Raw genomic sequence first — 19458 nt, 5'->3', positions numbered from 1 at the left:
GCTACAGCTCTGGTGAGCTGTGCCATTTTAGCCAACTGCCAGATAATGTTGTCAATGCTTAGGAAAACTTAGGGGATGTAAGTAGATGTAGAGAATTCAGCCAGTTTGCTGAGAGACTTCTGTAGACTTCTTCCACAGCTTTATATCCCTGAGACAAATATTCCTCTCTCTTGTTCCCATGGATTGACCACTGCCTGGCTCAGCTACGTGCCCTAGGATGGGGCCCAGGTCTGACCACTGTGAAACACGTTTGCACATGAAAGCTTTCCCTTTAGGAAGTTTCATTGTGATTGGGGCAGGTATATTGGCAAAAGTTACTCACTGTCATCACAGCCCTGAATCAGTTGGTGCTTTTCATTCTTCCTTGTGACTGCACACAAGCTTCTGAAACAGTGATATTTGCTCCATCCAGTAAGTGGAAATGTAAGGATATTGCTGGAGAATTTATTCTTGTTATAGTTTCTCCCAATGGAAGAAGTAGATAACCTAGATTTGAAGCAATTGAAGCCATTTGTGCCACTTCATTGTATATTACATCTTTCACTGAACCACATTTGCTACTAGGCAGGTTCCACTGTATTTCATAAAAGCAGAGAAAATTGCTACCTCTGTCAATGCCTTTTAAGCTCATGTATGACACTGTAAATCTGGCCTGGAAATTTTACGGATGTGCATTCTTGTATGAAATTTCATATTTCCTGTTTCTGGCTACCAATTTGATGAGAAAAGTCTTTCATTACCATGAGAACAGTCTTCTTTACATAATTCCAGGACTGCTGTTTCCGGAGGCTTATGACTGGGCCTAGAAGTATGTAAAAATAACAGGGATACAAATTTCCTCTTCCCTCTATTCATTTTTTTCTTTTTTTCCTGACATAGAACTAATAGGTAGGTAAAGTCCATACAGAACAAGGTTCAGACCTATAAAGGAATTTGACCATGTGATCAGGTGGTATCAGTCGCTGGGTAAGAAGAATACTATGGGAGTTTCAAAGGAGTCCTAAGGCAGTGGTTCTCAGATTCATTAGATTTGAGGCATCCTTTAGAAAATGCCAGCTCTTAGCATTCACCTCTTTCTGGATTACAGAGATAAGAGCAACTCTTCCGTTGCAAAGTCCTCAGACCACAACAGGTACAAATGTTTTGATAATATGGATTTGTGTTTCTTGTGAATCATGTGTAGGTGTTTATGTACTTAACAGCGCTAATATCGCATGGCTTACCACAGAGCCCTTAAAAGGATCTCATAACACCCTGAGGTGCTGTGGTGCCCTGGTGGAGAATCACTGTCCTAACTTAACAGTGGTTTGAGCTAGAGCAATATATCTATTTCTATACAGATAGAAACAGCATGGGTTGGAAACAGCCTCGTTATTTAGAAATAGCTACAATGATCATAATTTACATTATTGTAGTAAAAACAAGATTAAAACAAGAAACAGTTTAGTCTCTTTAATCCTATTTAAAGAAAAAATGCTCTAGAAATTCTAATTAAACACATTTAGAATATCTCAAAATAAGCTTACTCCTGTGTGTGCAATAATCTGTGTCTGCATCTCATAACCTGGGCTGTGTGAGTAATGCTGATCTGTAGAAAGCAGTATGCCTAAAGAAAACCACGTGGTTAAATCCAGGGAGTCTCTGCTCAAGATTGATTAGTTTTAAAGTTGCTTTCATTGCTTTGAAAACTAGCCAATTCTGTTCATGACATGGAGGAGAAGAAGAAAAACAGTCTGAACTCAAATAATAACTCCTTATGCTGTCAGTGTCAGGATGGTGTATTTGTCTTGTAAAATAAGGAAGTTTATTCCTACTGGCATAGCACACTAAGGCCAGCACAGCTGATCTAATGGGAACCAGGTGTATAAGGTCAAAGAGGTAGCTTTCAATTTGATGGATTATCTTGTGTACATGTGTCATTTTTTAATATCAAATCAGATTTACACATAAGCATGGCAGTTTTCATTCGATGGTCTGAGATAATGACATTGTATTTTTGTTCATTACTGAAAAGTGTGTGCTTTAGAGACATTAGGTAACAGTAGGAAGAAAGCTATATGATGGCTCATATAGCCTAAGTTCCTATGCTTGAAGGCAACTACAAACTTCATGATACCAAGTACAGAGGCTTATGGGTTTCCATCGCATCCACAAAATCCTGGCCATCAGTTTCAGCTCACTCTTCTGAGGATGAACTCCTTTAGTTACTGCCCAAGGTTTGGTTTTGTATCTGTCTTGATAAATACAGGGGTTGGGTCCCTACATGCAAGGCTGTACAGTTTGTGATGCCACAAACTGCACATGGGGAGCATTAAAATGTGGGACGCAGTGCAAATTTCTAGTATGGTGGCAAAATTTTCTACCGGGAAAAAAAGACACTACAGAGCAGATGTCCTTAGCATGAGCCAGAACAAATGGAGGGCTGGCCATGCAGAGCAAAGCTCTGGCTGCTGGCCAGGCTCTGTGCTGCTGGATCTGTGCCCCTGCTGCACCAGAACATCAGGTAACACTGCCCACCCCTACCCAGGACAACTTGCTGGGTGCCAAAGTACACATTCAGGGACGTGTGATGGGGCACAAAGCAGTGACACAATTTTGTGCCACTTCTATTCGTGCCTCTACATGTGTACACCCCTGCACATAGGGACCCACTCAGGTAGTACAAAATACATTCACTAATATTCTAACTATCATGGAAAGACGTGATCCCTGCCTGTGACCTATTTCCAGTCAGTGCTCATGTTCTTACTAATTTTATATGCAACTCCTTCACAAACAAGAGTAAAATTATATGACAGAGTTCATGACTGATCTCGTTGCTGCCCTCAAAGACCAGCAGGCCATTCCCACATCTCTGTGCCAAAATATCTGTAAGGGGCTTACCCAACAGCCCCTGCTTCCTGGTAATTTAGGGATATTAGAAACATTCCTAATTTAATCCAAAATAAAAAATTTAAATATTTGTTTTTAGTGGCCTTTAACTTATTTGTAGTATTAATTCTGGAAGGCCAACTGTGAGAAGCTAAAAAAGTTAGTTGTTGTTTCTGCTTCAAAAAGCATATGTAAGCACAGTCAATGCTCTGTAATTGCTTCTTCAAGTGAAAATACAGCTTTTAAAACTTTAACAATAGTCATGGGGATTCACTCCTCAGAGAAGAAAACACAAACATTGGCTAGGAGCAACACAACTCAACATTATGGTTCCTGTGAAGCAAAATCCTTTCAGAACTCCATTACACTGTACAGAAATTGTGGCTTTGGGTCATAATCTAACTAGAGTATAATCCACAAGAACAGATGAAAATGGGTAATTATATTTGTACTGTATAAATAGTCTACAAAATTTTCTGTTCTTTACAATGAAATGAACTAAGGGGCAGATCTTCATATCTTCAGAAGCCATGAAAATACAGGGAGTCCTCAGACTTATGACACAATTGTTTCCTGAAAACCATGTTGCAAGTAGAAATGTTGTAACTTGGAACCAATTTTCCCACAGGGAACAATGTTATAAATGGGGGTTTGATTCCTGAACCAAGGTCCAATACCTTATTTTCACCAAAAATAACCCGGAATTTTGTATTCAATCAATTATAGATGAGTAATATAGCTACATTAATGTATTTATATTGCAAATAGCAATCACATTAGCAATCATGACGAGAGACATGCTGGGATGGGATGGGCTCCACCTTTCCCCTAAAGTAAGCGTGTGTTCTCTTCTAGGTTGGCGGACCTCCTCCAGCGGGCTTTAAATTAGGCTCGTGGGGGGAAGGGGAAGATGAGGGCGGAAGAAACATCAGACTGCCAGACCAAACAGCACCCACAACTACAGCGCAGCCCAGACCAAAGAGCGAAGCGAATAAACAGGTAAGAGATAGGGGCCAGGGTAACACTGGGACTAGGGGGTCAGTACGCATATCCACAGGAGGCCTCAAATGCCTCTACACAAACGCTCGTAGTATGGGTAACAAGCAGGAGGAACTCACCCTCCTGCTGGCTGACACCAGCCCGGACATAGTGGGGATTACAGAAATGTGGTGGGACTCAACACATGATTGGGCGGTGAATGTCAAGGGCTATAGGCTGTACAGGAGGGACAGGATAGGAAAGAGAGGTGGGGGCATGGAACTCTATATTAAGGAGGAATACACATCCTCAACAATTAGCAAGGAGTCAGGGGAGGGGCACTCTGAAGTGCTTTGGGTTAGAGTACAAGGCAGTCGAGGGGAAAGAGACTTAATGGTGGGGGTCTACTACAGACCTCCCAACCAGGGAGAAGAGCTTGACCAGGAATTCTTGGGTCAGGTCACAGAGGTAGTGAAGGCTAAGGATGTGGTAGTCATGGGGGACCTGAACTTCCCGGACATCTGCTGGGAAGAGCAGTCAGCCAGGTCTGAACGCTCATGTAGGTTCTTGGCCAGAGTGCAGGACCTCCATCTAACCCAGGAGGTGCACAGCCCCACCAGGGGAGATGCCTTGTTGGACCTAGCACTGGCCATGGGTGATGACCTAGTGAGGGGGCTACGGGTGCTCGACCACCTGGGCGACAGCGATCATCGCCTGCTGGAATTCACCATCCAGTGCAAGGTGGCAAAGGCATGCAGTAAGGCAGCGGCTCTAGATTTTAGGAGGACAAACTTCAACGAGCTAAGGAGGATAGTTGGAGAAGTGCTGAGGTCCCGGAGGGGAGGAGATCCAGGTGTCCAAGGAGAGTGGTCGCTCCTTAAGGAGATGATCCTCCAACCCCAAAGGAAGGTAATCCCAACGAGGATCAAAGGGAGCAGGAGAGCACACAAGCCTCCATGGCTCACCAAAAGCATCCAGGAATGTTTCCTTGCTAAAAAGGAGGCTTACACCCAATGGAAAGAAGGGGTCATCACCAGGGAGGACTATTCTGTAGTTGCTCGGGGATGTAGGGGGTAGTTAGGAAGGCCAAGGCAGAGATGGAACTGGGACTAGCTTCCCAGATTAAGGACAACAAGAAGTCCTTTTTTAAATACATAGCGGGTAAAAAGAAGGTCCCAGGTAATGTGGGGCCCTTACGGGACACGTTGGGAAATTTGGTTGTCACACCAGACGGCAAAGCTAACATGTTTAACGATTTCTTTGCCTCCGTCTTCCTAAGTAGGGACCAGAACAGCCACCTCCCTGCTGGGTCCCCCTCGGGCCCCGGGGGAGGCACACCTGGGCCACGTGTTAGCGAGGATTTAGTTAGGGAGCTTCTGGAGGGGTTGGATGTATTCAAGTCAGCCGGTCCAGATGATCTCCACCCTAGAGTTCTAAAGGAACTGGCCGAGGTCATTGCAAGTCCCCTGGCATGGCTTTATGAGCACTTGTGGTGCTTTGTTGAGGTACTATGGAAGAGGGCCAACGTGGTTTCCATCTTCAAAAAAGGCAGAAAGGAGGACCCGGGAAACTATAGGCCAGTTAGTCTTACCTCGATCCTAAGCAAGCTATTTGAGAAAATTATGCTGGCACACATCCAGGAGGGGCCAGCAGGGGTCTGCATGCTTAGGAGCAACCAACACGGGTTCATCAGTGGCAGGTCCTGTCAGACCAACCTGGTGGCCTTTTACGATCAGATCACCAGATCATTAGATGCAGGGATAGCAGTGGATATAGTCTTCCTGGACTTCCGGAAGGCTTTTGACACTGCCTCTCACCCTGTTCTCATTAAGAAACTGGGGGGCTGTGGTGTAGACACCCACACAGTCAAATGGGTCGCCAACTAGCTGGAGGGCCGCACCCAGAGGGTGGTAGTGGATGGGTCCTTCTCAACCTGGAAGGACGTGGGCAGTGGGGTTCCGCAGGGCTCTGTCCTTGGGCCCGCACTGTTCAACATCTTCATCAGTGATTTGGATGAGGGGGTAAAAAGCACCCTGTTCAAATTTGCTGATGACACTAAGATGTGGGGGGACATGGGCACACTGGAAGGATGCAACAGGCTACAATCAGACCTAGACAGATTACAAGGGTGGGCGGATGAGAATAGGATGGGTTTCAACACACACAAGTGCAAGGTGATGCACCTCGGGAGGAACAACCGGCACCATACCTACAGGTTAGGGAACTCCCCTCTTGTCAGCACGGAGGCAGAAAAGGATCTTGGGGTCATCATTGACTCCAAGATGAACATGGGCTGGCAGCGTGGGGAGGCAGTTAGGAAGGCCAACCGCACCTTGTCATACATCCACAGATGCATCTCGAGCAGGTCCAAGGAGGTGATCCTCCCCTCTATGCGGCACTGGTCAGGCCGCAGTTGGAGTACTGCATCCAGTTCTGGGCGCCACACTTCAAGAGGGACGTGGACAGCATGGAGAGGGTCCAGAGGAGGGCCACTCGCATGATCAGGGGACAACAGGGCAGGCCCTGTGAGGAGAGGCTATGGGACCTGAACCTGTTCAGCCTCCACAAGAGAAGGCTGAGGGGGATCTTGTGGCCTGTTATCAACTAGTCAAGGGGGATCAGCAGGCATTGGGGGAGTGCCTGTTCCCCCGAGCACTGCCAGGAGTGACCAGGAATAACAGTCATAAGCTGGCAGAGGGTAGGTTTAGGTTAGATATCAGGAGGCGCTACTTCACGGTCAGGGCGGCTAGGGTCTGGAACCAACTTCCAAGAGAGGTGGTGCTGGCTCCTACCCTGGGGGGTTTTAAGAGGAGGTTAGATGAACACCTTGCTAGGGTTGTTTGACCCCAGTACTCTTTCCTGCCATGGCAGGGGGTTGGACTAGATGATCTGCTCAGGTCCCTTCTGACCCTAGAAACTATGAAACTATGGAATGACTTCTTTGAGGAGACTTTGCTGGATGTTTTGAAGGGCTCTTGGTTGGACTTTTTGAAGGGCTTTTGGCTGGAGCCTTCTCAGGAGTCTTAGCTGCGGGTTTTCTGGAGTCTTGTCTTCTTTCTTAAAGAAAGTGTCCATGGAAGTTTGGACAGATGTTCTCTAGGGAGATGGGTGATGCAGTGTACTTGTTCGCTGGCGTGGCTTGGCATCAGATCAAGTGTTGTAAAGTCGAAGCTGATGTCAGAAAGTTGAAACAGGGCGTCAACTTATAAACGTTTCAAGTGTGAAACATTGTAACTCAAAATGTTGTAAGTCGAGGGCTGCCTGTACACACATAACTACAGGTCTGATTTGGAGGTACAGTTACGTAATCTGTGTATGCAAACTGGGGGTTAGCATAGTGGTCAATCACTGTCAATATCTGGATGTTCAGTTGTGTAAACAATAGAGAAAAAACAGTATGTTACTCAAGGTACCCTTAAATTAATTCTGCAGACTTTTTGTGATACTTGGCTTCTGAAGCATTTAAAATTCTCCCATAAGAGCTAAAGTTATGAAACTGTAGGATAAGAGCAATTGCAATCAGATGAAACCTCAAGAGCTGTGAGCAGTATCAATATGCCTTAATTCAATTATATTTCAATATTGCTACTTACTGTTGGTTGTTCTGTAGTAGTGAGGAGAGACCAGCCAAGTTAAGTTGGTTGTTGTTGACATGGGCAAATTGTAGTAGACATGGGAAAATGTATCTGATAGGCTTCAGCTCAAAGAATATTATAAACAGGTAAATGAGACGTGTGTGGTCCAAGGTGAAGGGCAAACAAGGCCAGTATTAAGATATGCAGAACTTGTGGTCAATCAGGAGTAGTAACTACAGCTTGTCACTTACTGTTGCAAGGTTGTAGTTAACTGCATATGCATCCTGGAAGGAGTGTGAATTATGAGATGGAGCTTGAAGAAGGATATATAGTGATGGATTTTATGATTTATTTTGGTAGTGTTTCACAGTAAGAAGGGGCAGGATGGGAGAAAGCACGAGTGCTTGTTGGAGAAATGATGGTTTGGTTTCCTGAAGCTGGTCAGTAACACTACTGGTGCTCTCTGCTTTTGGTGTTTGTGTCACAGTCCATACTTTGCTAACTGGAACTGAAGGATAATTTATGTTGTAGTATCTTGGTTTAGACTGCTCATCGGAATGGACAGCCACAGAGAGCCAGATAAATTAAACAGAGTTTTTATTAACACAGCTTTTCAAGCATGCCCTCTTACTCTCAACAGCTGAGTTCAGCATATCCAGAAAGGGAACAAAAAGCAGTACCACAGAGCCAGTTACTGTGTCTTTCTGAAAAGGATTGCATGAATGTTAACTATGCAGTAATACATAGGTGACTGGGGGGAAGTGCAGAGAAATATTTCAGTTCCTAAGAAGAAGGCATTGATAGTGAAGCAGGTCATTATCATTAGATCCACATTGAAAGTTTCTGGTTACAGGATATTTACCTTTTTGCCTTTTACAGTTTTCCCACTGTATTCAGTGAAGCTCTGGGACTTTCAGTAAGCTATTTTCAGTTCATTTAACTTCAGATTTTTTCTTTGATCTTGTATATTTAACCAATTTAAATGTGTTATCTTTGTCCTGGTGTTCTTATAGTATTCGTGCACATTTTATCTCTCTGAACAAGGAGAGAGAAATTCTACTAAATGTGAACAGACAGAAGAGTGGAAAAATAAAGAATGAGAAATTATTTAAAGAGAGGAATAAATCCCAACGGGTGCATCTACACAAGCTATTAACAGGATGCAATAAACTCTGGCAAAGTTTGTGCCAGAGTCAGCTGTTCCTGGGGGAAGCATCTATACATGCACCCGAGACTGCACCATTGCAAGCCAGGGTGGAGCAGCCCAGAGCTGGCAGGGGGCCCCAGAGGTCAACCTTGGGCTCTGGGTGATGGCATTGGGAAGTGGCTGGGGCACAAGGATGCTACAGTGCAGGACTAGGTAGCAGGCAACTTCCACACTTTAGCACCCTTGTGCCCCAGGCAGCCCTTGTCACCATCTACACATATGTTTCAGTGCATGTAATTACTCTCCTGTAAGTTCTGGAGGGAATAGACTTAATTAATTTATGGCAGAGTTAATTAATTTACTGTGCCTTAATACTGGTGCACATGTAGATGGCAACACTTTACTGGAGAACTAATTAGTCTTCTCTGCAGTAGAGTGCATATGTAGATGCACCCATTGTCTCCTAATTTGCTCTCTTTCAGACACATTGAGATGACAAACTCAATCATCAAGTGTGGGGAGGGAGGATTACATAGTAACAGAGCATGCCAAAAATGAAATGCAAAACAATGGGATTATTTTAACGATAGTCTTGATAAAACTCTGGAGCTGAGATATATTGTTGGTAGGTGTGTGTGTGTGTGGGGGGGGGGGTTGTCCTTCTAAATGTTTTCCTTCTAAGTGTCTTCAATCAGTCAGACAAAGTTCTTTGGATAAATCCAATATCTTTTATTAGACCAACTCAGATAGTTGGAAAAATTCTTCTTGGCAAGCTTTTGGGTAGAATTACCCTTCACCAGGCAGAGGAAGCATCTGCAGATTGTCTGCTTTCTTCCTAGATGGAGTAGTAAAGCAGCCAGAGGCCAATACATATGCAAGGAAACCAGTCAGTTAAAATGTAAATTAAGGTGGTCAGTAGGTGAGAGACAGGTGGAAAAAGGTGGGAAGGGGAATGAATGTAGCTGTAGTCAATGGATGAGAGACAGGAGGAAGGGGGAATGGGATGAACATAGTTGGTAAAAAGTGGAATCTGGGGAGTCAGATGTCAGACAAGTTATAATGTGTCATAAATCCAATGTCTATATTTAGTCTATGGGTATTTTTATCCAGTAGATCGATAAAGTGAAGTTCATAGGTTTGTCTGTGAAAGGTGTTTTGTAAATTCCCTTTGAGGATTAAAACTGAGAGATTAGAGAGAGAGTGTTGTTTTTCTCTGTGAGAAACGTGCCCCACAGGTAATTGGGTATTTTTGTCTTTGATAGATTTTTGGTGTGTGTTCATTCTCGTATGCAGTTCTTGTTTGGTTTCTCCTACATATTTTCCATCAGGGCATTTAGTGCACTGGATGAAATGTGTTATACATCTGGAGGTATAGGTGTAAGATCCAGGACTGGTGATGGTTCTGTCATGGAGAATAGTAATTGTAGGGGTGGTAGAAATGTATTGGCAGGTTCTACATTTCTTGTCCTGGATCCATTTGGTGTGTTTTGGGTTGTAGGAAGTTTGCTTTTGGTGATGAGGTTGGCAAGGTTAGGTACTTGTTTAAAGGCTAAGATGGGTGGTTCTGGAAAGGTCTCCTTAAGAATTGGGTCTTCTGTTAGTATGGGTTGCAATTGTTTGAGGATTTTCCGTATGGGTTTCAGGGAGGCATGATATGTCATAACCAGTGGTGTGTGATTCATGGGGGGTTTTCTTCTATACTGCAGCAGTTCTTCACGTGGTATCTGGGTGGCTCTTTCAAAAGTGTGATCTGTCTCTCTGGAGGAATGTTCTTGTTGAGTGAAGGCCTTTTTGAGATTTGTGAGGTAATGGTCACAGGTGTTCTCCTCAGTGCAAATTCAGTAGTATCAGAGGGCTTGACTGTATATTGCAGCTTTCTTGGTGTGTTTAGGGTGATTGCTGGTTCTATTCAGATATGTTTTTGGGTCTGTGGATTTCTTGTATATATATCATATACAACATATACCTCAAAACTGCAATCCAAAACCATTTCTGCATTGAGCAGGGCATCTTTAGGTCCAGTCAGCAGAAAGCACTGAGAACAGAAATGTTTTGAAGTCCCACCCCTCCCCAGAGCTTAGGCACCTCAGCCAGGTGCTTCTATCTGTGCTTAATCCACAGTTTGGAATCCTCTCAAGAAGACAGATGCTTACAGTAATATTTCAGGGTCAGGCTCCCTCTTGGTTCATTCTTCTGCTTCTATGAGTCTTGCATTCCTTTCTTCTTCTTGGTTCATTCTTCTGCCCCTATAGGTCTTGCATTCCTTTCTCTTCAATAGAGGGGTGAAGGGTTCCCCTATCCTAGCTCCTATTCTACACCCTGGTGGTTAGGAAACTCTACTTGGAGGTGAAGACAAGTTTAAACCCCCTTAGACTGAATGGAAGCCTACAAGCCACGTTCTCTCATGTGAGTGGATGAGTGACATAGCCATTAGATTGGTGGCCAACATGACCATCATTAGTGAACCTATCTCTATCATACTGCTCTAACTGTCCTGTCCATATTTCTTGGTATACTCAGTGCGTATGCTCAGGTCCCTAAGAAGACTTAGGTGCTACTCCACTAAGTTTCTGGCTCCTGACTGAGTGTAAGTGGGAGCAGAGTGCCTAATTGCCTAATGGGGGCAGTTCTAGGTATGTGCAGAGGCAGAATGGTTGGTACCCAAGGAACTTTCAGGTCAACAAGGCTGTGCCTGACAAGGTTTAGGGAGCTGCATTGCGGTTGGACATTTAAAGCCTGCCAAAGTCATGCTTTAGACTAGGCAGGCTACTAGATTTTTGTTTACAATGAGCCCCAAGTCCTTATGTTACAGATCAATGCAACCATCCTTCCAATTGAGAGGCAGTCAAGAAACTCTTTTCCATGTACATGAGAGTTTGCTATTTTGTGACTCCTCCAAAGTGCTTTCCACTGGACTTCATTGGAATTGTATATAGTAAAGATCAGCACTGAATTTGTCTGCTTATATTAACCAAATCTCAGCATTGAATGCTGTCTGAGGGTCAAATTCCTCCTTGTTGGCACTTGTGCTATTATGTTGACCTTCAAGGGGGATGCTGAATATAAATGAGGGTGAAAATCAGCCCCGAGTGAACAATACAAACTGTTTGGGTAAATTATTTGTATATCTCTTGAGTTTAGTATCTTTACCCAACAGTTTTAACTGACTATAATGCGGTTTGATTTTCATGTCCAATAACTGTCAAGTGACTAAGTGGTATTCATTAGCATAACTGCTCAGCCTTTTGCATTTTTGCAGGAGAACCTCAAACCACTTTAAGATGATGGAGTTTATATTGCAGTTGAACCTCTCAGGCAAATGTCTTATTCCTTTCCCCACCCCTCCATGCAATATTAAACAAGAATGCTTTAGCACAAGTACTTCAAATGCTTACTCTGAATTGTTCCATCAATAAATTTTAATTTCTGAAAGCAAGGAATATAAACATCTCTGTTCTGTGATAAAGTCTAAAAAAACCTGATCTTCATAGAATCTTCAGGGAATCAGGATTATTTTATATAGTTATATCTGACCAATTTCCCCTCCCCCCAGTTAATTATACTCATTTGTATAAATAGATGTTGCAAATTCAGTAATAAAATAAACATTGCATCCCTTTATTGTACATAATGTGTTTAGCTGTAATTTGTGCAGATGCTGTGAAATCTTCCACTGATATAAGCGACTATTTCACATACTGATCCACATACTATTGTTGTTGTTCTATAAAATATTCATATATAATCAGACAGGATGCAAGACACCAAGATGTGATCAGTTTATACAACAGTAAGAATTGCAATATAAATGATGGACTGTTACATTGATGCAATTATTATGTTTGCCATTATTAAACCAGCAAGTTAAAGATTTTTGGCACTTTACATTCAGAAGAAAACATTGCATTGAAGCAAAGCATCTGAAAATGCTAACAATTTCACCCTACCTACCTTAGGCTTGTATATAGCTGCCCATCATGGTAGTATCTAAGTGTGTGTCCTTTAGTGTTACATGTACAATGCTGAGAACTCAACCATGGTCTCTGATATGTGTATGGGCTTTTGACTTATTTTCTCAACTCATCTCTTTCACACACATTTCAGGTGAAGATGTGGTGCTAATCCACACCTGTATATTTTAGATCAGTGTTGAAATTGGAACACAAAACAATTACTCTACACTACAGCACCCATCAAATGAAAGACGGGTAGTACATGATTTGAGACACTGAAAACTATATAGAACAAAAAAAAAAAAGTGTATTGTCAGGAAGTGGCTGTGTGGAGTAGCAGGTGTCATACCATCTCCAGTCAGCCAGTGGAACTAGTTTTGGGCCCTAAATTACCTCATTAGTAGGTATTTCTACCTCTAACAACTGTTTCCGTCCCATAGAAATAAAAAATTAAGACCCAGAACCCAGTCCTACCACCTCCCATAGATATCTGTAGGAATTTTTCTATGGAGTATGGGTATGGAATCAGACCTGTAGTTCCCAAAAAAACGTCAAAATGGTGCTGATAAAAATAAAGGAAGGAAAATTTTAAAATATTGCTGGAAACCATGGACTTTTCAGCAATGTGATTTCAAAACAGTCTTTCAAGTCTGACAAAGATTTGGAAAACATACCATCCAGGATTATACTGGCATTGCTTACACATTTTAACAAATAATAATAATGTGATTCTCAGCCCAGAGAAGAGACATGCACTATCTTTCATTTTCTGTTTTGGCCAGCAGGGAACAGAAAATGGTATAATGATGGGCAAGAGAACTGCTTTAATGGTACTAAAAACCTAGCTGAAGTTAGAAAGGCCTCAGGAATACATAGGCAGATTTTGTCTCTCTCCATCCATTGGTGAATGATAACTTAGGAGTACTCCCTTTAAAAAGAAAATCCAATAAGCTTATTTTTTTTGTATAGATCTCCTCATCAGCATCCACTGAAAAGACCTGATCCTGGAAAGAATCTCAGACTCCATCTTGAACTATATTTTCAAACAGCATTAAACAGTAGGATGCATTTGCTCCTTGGATCACATAAAAGAGGAGCAATCTGCTTAATTTTTTTTAATTGATATTTATTTCTGCACACCAAAAAGCTTTCATTTTTTGAGAGAAGGCTGCTCAAATACAAAAGCTCAACCTTGTGGTTGCAGCTAGCTCTGGCATGCTCCATGGAGATGATATGAAGATCACTCATGCAAGCAGGAGCATGAATGACTATGGTTAAGCAGGTAGATAATTTACTTCTTTAAAACATATTAGAATATATTCACAAGTGCATTTTAAAGTGTAATCTTAAATCAATAAAGAATGAATGGCATTTTCAACATGAATGGACAAAGCACTTTTTAAAAATGTACTCTGCCTGGCATTTTCTCATGTATTTGTTCACTCATTGACTAAATTGCAAAATTAGGTCACTCACAAGTGATTTCTCAGTCACTAGTTCCAGTTAAAGACGTTCTCCGAAGAAGCAATAGATCATTTAGAGCACTTCACAGAACAGCCATATCATGATATCTGTGTATAAGTATAAAAATGGATGTCATGGCATTGCCCAAAGCTTTTAAACCTTAGCTTTCATCAAGCTGTATTTATTTTTCCCCTCTCTCTTCTTCTGTGATTGGCCTGCCATCTTACAAAGTGAGTGTGAGATGCAACAGAGCTATAGAAATGACCATCCATGGCATTATACACAAATTATGTTATGGGGGAATAAAAAAGCATTTATTTTAGTCATGGTAAGGGTTGCAGAGCTGCTCTTCACCCCAAGTAGATTTGCTTTACCCTCCCAATTCATTTCTCAAAAAGTAAAAGCTTTTTGGGGGAGGGAAGAGGTGGGAGCAGCTTTGTTCAGTACATGTGAGGAAAAATAATAAAAATCTGACTCCACTTAACTCTTGTACAGAAGGCTTTCTCAGTTAAGAAAATTTATAACATGAGATGTGAGAGACAGTTCAATAGCTTTAGATGTCTGTAGGCCTTTTCAGTTGAGGAAAAGATCAAGTTTAACATTTGTTTCAGATTTCCAGCAATACCAACATTACTGTGTAAGAGTTGAAAGAGTTCCATCCGGTCCATTACCAGTTCTTTCATTTCTTGACAAGAAGCCTTGAACAAGGCAAACTGGGGGAAGGGAGAATCAAAACAGTGTGAAATGTTTAACCTTTTAGCATTAGTTCAACCAAGTTTAAAATTTCTGGCAAACTGCCTAGATTTTGCAAGGCTGCTCATGTTCTGTAAGCCCCAAAAGATCAGAGTGTTTTTGACTCAACACTTAAATTATATGGAACCAAAGCTAAAGAATCACGAAACTTATAAACTGCGAAAAGTACTCAATATGATGCTCCTGCCTGGGCTCTCTGCAGGCTACCATGTCCTAGAAAAAGATGAAATAGCATCCATATAGAAATGCTGACGGGCTTCAAGGCACTTTCCAAGGACAAGGTTAGGGTAATACCAGTTGAAGGTATATAAACTATGGTATCTTTTATTTATACTTTTAAAATATGCTAGTAGCAATGTAATGCCCTTGTAACTATATAGTGATATTACTCCAAACTCATTAGCCACTTTAAGTTGTACTGCATCGATGCATCACCTCCTGGGGGTGGGGAAAGGATGAGGAAATGAAGGAAATATATTTCTTTCCCATAATTAGGCTATTTTCTTTGGATTCAGTATAAATAGAAGGTAAATCTTAAGAGCCTAAAGGTGGTTCAGGATCAAAGGAAACTCTGGCTGCTCATGGTGGTATCATACAGTGGTGGTGTCCTGTGAGCAGTGAACTTACATGGGATGCACGGAGAAATCAGGAGACCACCATGCGTTGGCCTGTCCTAGGTTAATGCAGGCAGGAGCATCATGAATGACTATGGTTAGGGTTGGTAGTGTCAGAGTAATGTTGTAGCTGTGGAGGTCTAGGAAATATGTGAGAGGCAAGGATTGTTGCGGTTGATATCCTTTATTGGACCAACCCCATTATTGGAACAGATTTAGAAAAGTTTTGGGGTATCAGATGGCGCATCTACATAAGGCACTACTGTGCACTACCATTGCCAGGCACTAACTGAGTGGTGACAGTACTGCGCAGTAGTAACAAGCTACTACACAGTAGCTCGTTGCTACTGTGCAGTAGCAATGGGGAAAATAACTATGTGGCAATGCCAGTTACTGTGCAGTCATTTCGTACTTGCTTATGCAACTATGCAGACCGCTGCTTGTGTAGATGTAGCTACAGTACCATTCCCTGAGTCTCTGGGTAGTGTTGAAAGCTGATCCCCCTTTTTTTTCCCCAGTGAGCAGAAAATACGAACAAATTTTCAAGGGTGACTGCAAGAAAAAGGACTGTCAGCTTCTTATTTTAAAACAAAACTAGAATTTGGCCTTGGCACTTCTAGGTAGCCAGCATCCCTGGTTGAGTGTATCCTATTGTCCAGGCTTTGTATTATCCCCCAGCTGGCTCTGCATCCAGTCTGAAGCTTTTAGAAACTGATCCAACCTTTTTGTTCTGGAAATCATTCTGGCACTCTCTAAAGAGCTGTCTGTCACAGAACACTCATTATGGTATTTCTTGGTTTCATGTGGAAATAACATGGCCTTTCTTACAATAATAAGAATGTCGAGTACACATTAAATTGAGAATTGCAGAGCTACATTAACTCTTTTGAACTTCAACAAAAAGTTTGTGCTTGGCTCCTATATCAGGTCTTTTTTACATACACCTTTCACCTACCAAAACTGGACTCAACCCTGAATTACTTGCACCTAGGTTACAGGATCCCATCTTACAGTAAACTCAGAGGAAAAGAAAACTCATTTAAAAATGGAAATATTTGTTTAAATGCTTTTTTTGTTGCTGTGCTGGCTGATTTTAAAATTTATTGGCAGCTCATATGTCTTGAAGTATTTGCTCAAGTCAGAAAGAAAACAGGATTTTCCTGCAACACTAACAGTCTTTTGTTTGTTTGGTTTGGTTTTTTGTAATGCATGTACTTCACATACTAGTATGACAGTTCAAGTCCAAATAACTGCTTCAGTGAAAGTTATGATGGCTATTAAGGTATGATAGAAAGCACAGTCAGATACAGCTGAATGAAAACAGGAAAGGCAGAAAAATTTTCAAAGGTTAAATAAAGGTGGCTTTTTTGAACTACATTTACTTAATATTTCACAAAATATTCCAAAATTCTCTCAAATATTTAATAAATTATAAACTTTGATTAAAACCACAGGATTTGATGGTGTCATACCTATGTATTTTGGTTAGCAAAGGCATTTGGCCTTCAACCTCTTGCCTCAAAATGCTCCTGAATCTTGCTGTTATAACACTGGAACACGTACCTTGTCATGTGCTATTACTTACAGTGCATGTCACAGGACAAATGTTTGTTATTAGTAGAAGTTTCATGGACGAATTTTACCATCCATTTTCTGGTCCACTCCAATTTAACAACAATTTTATATTTTGCCTGCAGGCTAGAAAGCTAGCTTGTGCCAGAGACATTTCTATTTTAGCTGTCATGCCCTAAATGAACATTTTTGTTTTTAAAGGGAATTGGAAAAATACATGGAAAGAGGGAAATGTAATTTATTTTGATGTTTGCTAAAAAATAATTCCAATAATCAAGTAGCTGCTTTATCCAGTGCCCATTACAATTAGTGTGTTACAGTGTTCAGTTTCATAGCAAATAGTTGAAGAAAACTTGACAAAGTTCTTTGCTCTGTAATGTTTTTGATGGTCATACCAGCTCAAAGTTCCCTTCAAGAAGGTAGACAAGGTTCTTTGGGTAGATGCGATATCTTTTATTAGACCAGTTAAATAATTGTAAAAATTATTATTTGCAAGCTTTTGGGCACAAACACCCTTCTTCAGTCAGACTTTCCCTATGCCTGAAGAAGGGTGTTTGTGCCTGAAAGCTTGCAAACAACAATTTTTCCAACTATTTGGTTGGTCTAATAAAAGATATCACATCTACCCAAAGACCCTTGTCTGTCAGTGTCCTTAGACCAACACCGCTACAACCAACAACACTTTTACAAGATAAGTTTTGTGTGACCTGGGTTCTAAGTTTTTAGTATCAGAAAAGTGTTGCATCAGTTATGACCATAGGGAACAAAACTGATATCAGTGACTAAATACTGTAAGAAAATAACCAATATGTGTACTTAAGTCAAAGATCATTCTATCAGTGATATTTTTTTCCTTTTAGAAGATATTTGCCTAAGTATAAAGCATCTTCTTTATACATAAACATTCTGGCATTTTGATTGCAGTCCTGATGATCTACACAGGCAGATGAGTAGAAAAGAAAGATGCAATAGTTAATCTGTAAACGCTAATGCCGCTGTGGTAACATTTGAAGTCTCATGAAATATCTCATACCAAATTACAATAGTCTTTGTAAAACAACTTAATTTTTCACTTACACTGTTAAAACACTATAAAGAGCCTCTGAGCCTAAATAAGAACTAGACTCTCTCTTTCTGGTTGTTCAAAACCTTCTCAGAACTGGGCTAAAACTTTCTTCCCTTCATCTCAACCCAGAGTTGTTAAGAAAAAATGTATTGAGACATCTTTAAATCTGGGGCCTCAATTCAGAAAAGTAGTCCCACTGGGAAGAGCTATTATATAATGAACCATTTTGGAAAGAGAACTTCAAGAATTTTGTCAAATTTGGGGGCTGAATTTTGTTTAAAAATAATCACGGTTTTGTGGAATGTTTTTCCCAACCAATTGCAAATTTGGTGAGATGTTGAATAGGGCTGGATGTAAGCAGCTTTCCTGAATTGGGTCAATATTTTAACTGGCCATAAGAGTTTACTTAACATGAAGACACTGCTTAAATGCATTTCTCAGTTGCATAATTTTCTGAATTGTGGGCTATGAGAGGTTCATGAAGGTTGAGGGGTTTGCAAGTGGATTGTGGAGGATTTGTGGCAGGGAATGTGTGGGCATTGAGAGGACTGTGTGCATGGGTATGGGGAGACTGTGTGGGGGGACTGTGGGGAGAACTGCTTGGGAGGGGTGGGTGCCCCACCACCCTGTGGCCTGGTGCACAGCCCACTCCACAGCAGCAGCAGCAGCAGCCATCAGGGTGCTCATGGCCCACTACTGGCACAGCCCCCCATTGGCATGGTGTGGCCCTGTCTGCCTGAGACCTGGCACGGCCTGTGCCACGTAGAACCAGCCTGGCCTGCTGGTGTGCACTGTCAACCAGTACTGAGCTTCTTTTGCTGCCACCCGGGCTCCCGGCATCAAATGCAAGACCCAGTGGGCCAGGCTGGGTACTGCCTCCATGTGCCCTGCATGTCGTTGGGCTGGCCCAATTCCATGGAGGCAGCACCTAACTCAGCCTGGTCCTGCTGCTGCTGTGAGGAGGAAGGATGTGCACCATGGAGGGAGGGCTAGCAGGTGGGCACGGGTCCCAACCCTCCCAAACAGTCCCCCCACCCACCCACCCACACGCACAATCCACCTCACCCCCATGTCCCTGCTTACCTGGGACAGAGCCTGGATCTGATCCACCGCTGCAGCCTTGCCCCACTCCAATTTGCTCCAGCACACTGAGGCAGCATGGTGGAGCAGAAGGGGCACATGCAGCTATAGAGATGCTCTGGAGCATCTCTTTGGAGGACCCAGCCTCTGGTTGCTTCAAGGCATACTCCATATGCTGCTTTTTCTCAGTGTATTTTTTTTTTTATATTGGGATTTCCCAGTATCAAAATTAGAGTGCACACTACAAATATGGAGTGTGGGGAACATTTTTTTGTTCCTAGTGTGCCTCTTGTGGCATCTTAAGCTGCTTTGAGATGCTGAAACAAGTATGTGTTTGCTTGTCTGGATGCAGCCCAGGAGTTCAATTAGCTTAGCTAAAGAAAAA

General features: G+C 42.1%; 1 long non-coding RNA gene and 1 pseudogene across 1 annotated transcript in view; one reads left to right on the top strand and one right to left on the bottom strand.

The window, feature by feature from the left end:
• Positions 1–19458, top strand: part of LOC149870502 (uncharacterized) — a 147520-nt gene that overhangs the window by 29322 nt on the left and 98740 nt on the right. The window contains exon 3 of the long non-coding RNA XR_016440772.1: positions 3727–3870. This is a non-coding gene — a long non-coding RNA (uncharacterized LOC149870502). The remainder of the gene's footprint in view (positions 1–3726; positions 3871–19458) is intronic.
• On the bottom strand, positions 9610–12962 carry LOC149870503 (uncharacterized; annotated as a pseudogene).

This window comes from Crocodylus siamensis, chromosome 2, assembly GCF_052110815.1.
Source record: "Crocodylus siamensis isolate JL-2025a chromosome 2, ASM5211081v1, whole genome shotgun sequence".
In the NCBI taxonomy this organism is placed as follows: Eukaryota; Metazoa; Chordata; order Crocodylia; family Crocodylidae; genus Crocodylus; species Crocodylus siamensis.
The sequence above is the reverse complement of the archived record's forward strand: the minus strand, read 5'-3'. Positions and strand labels throughout refer to the sequence as shown.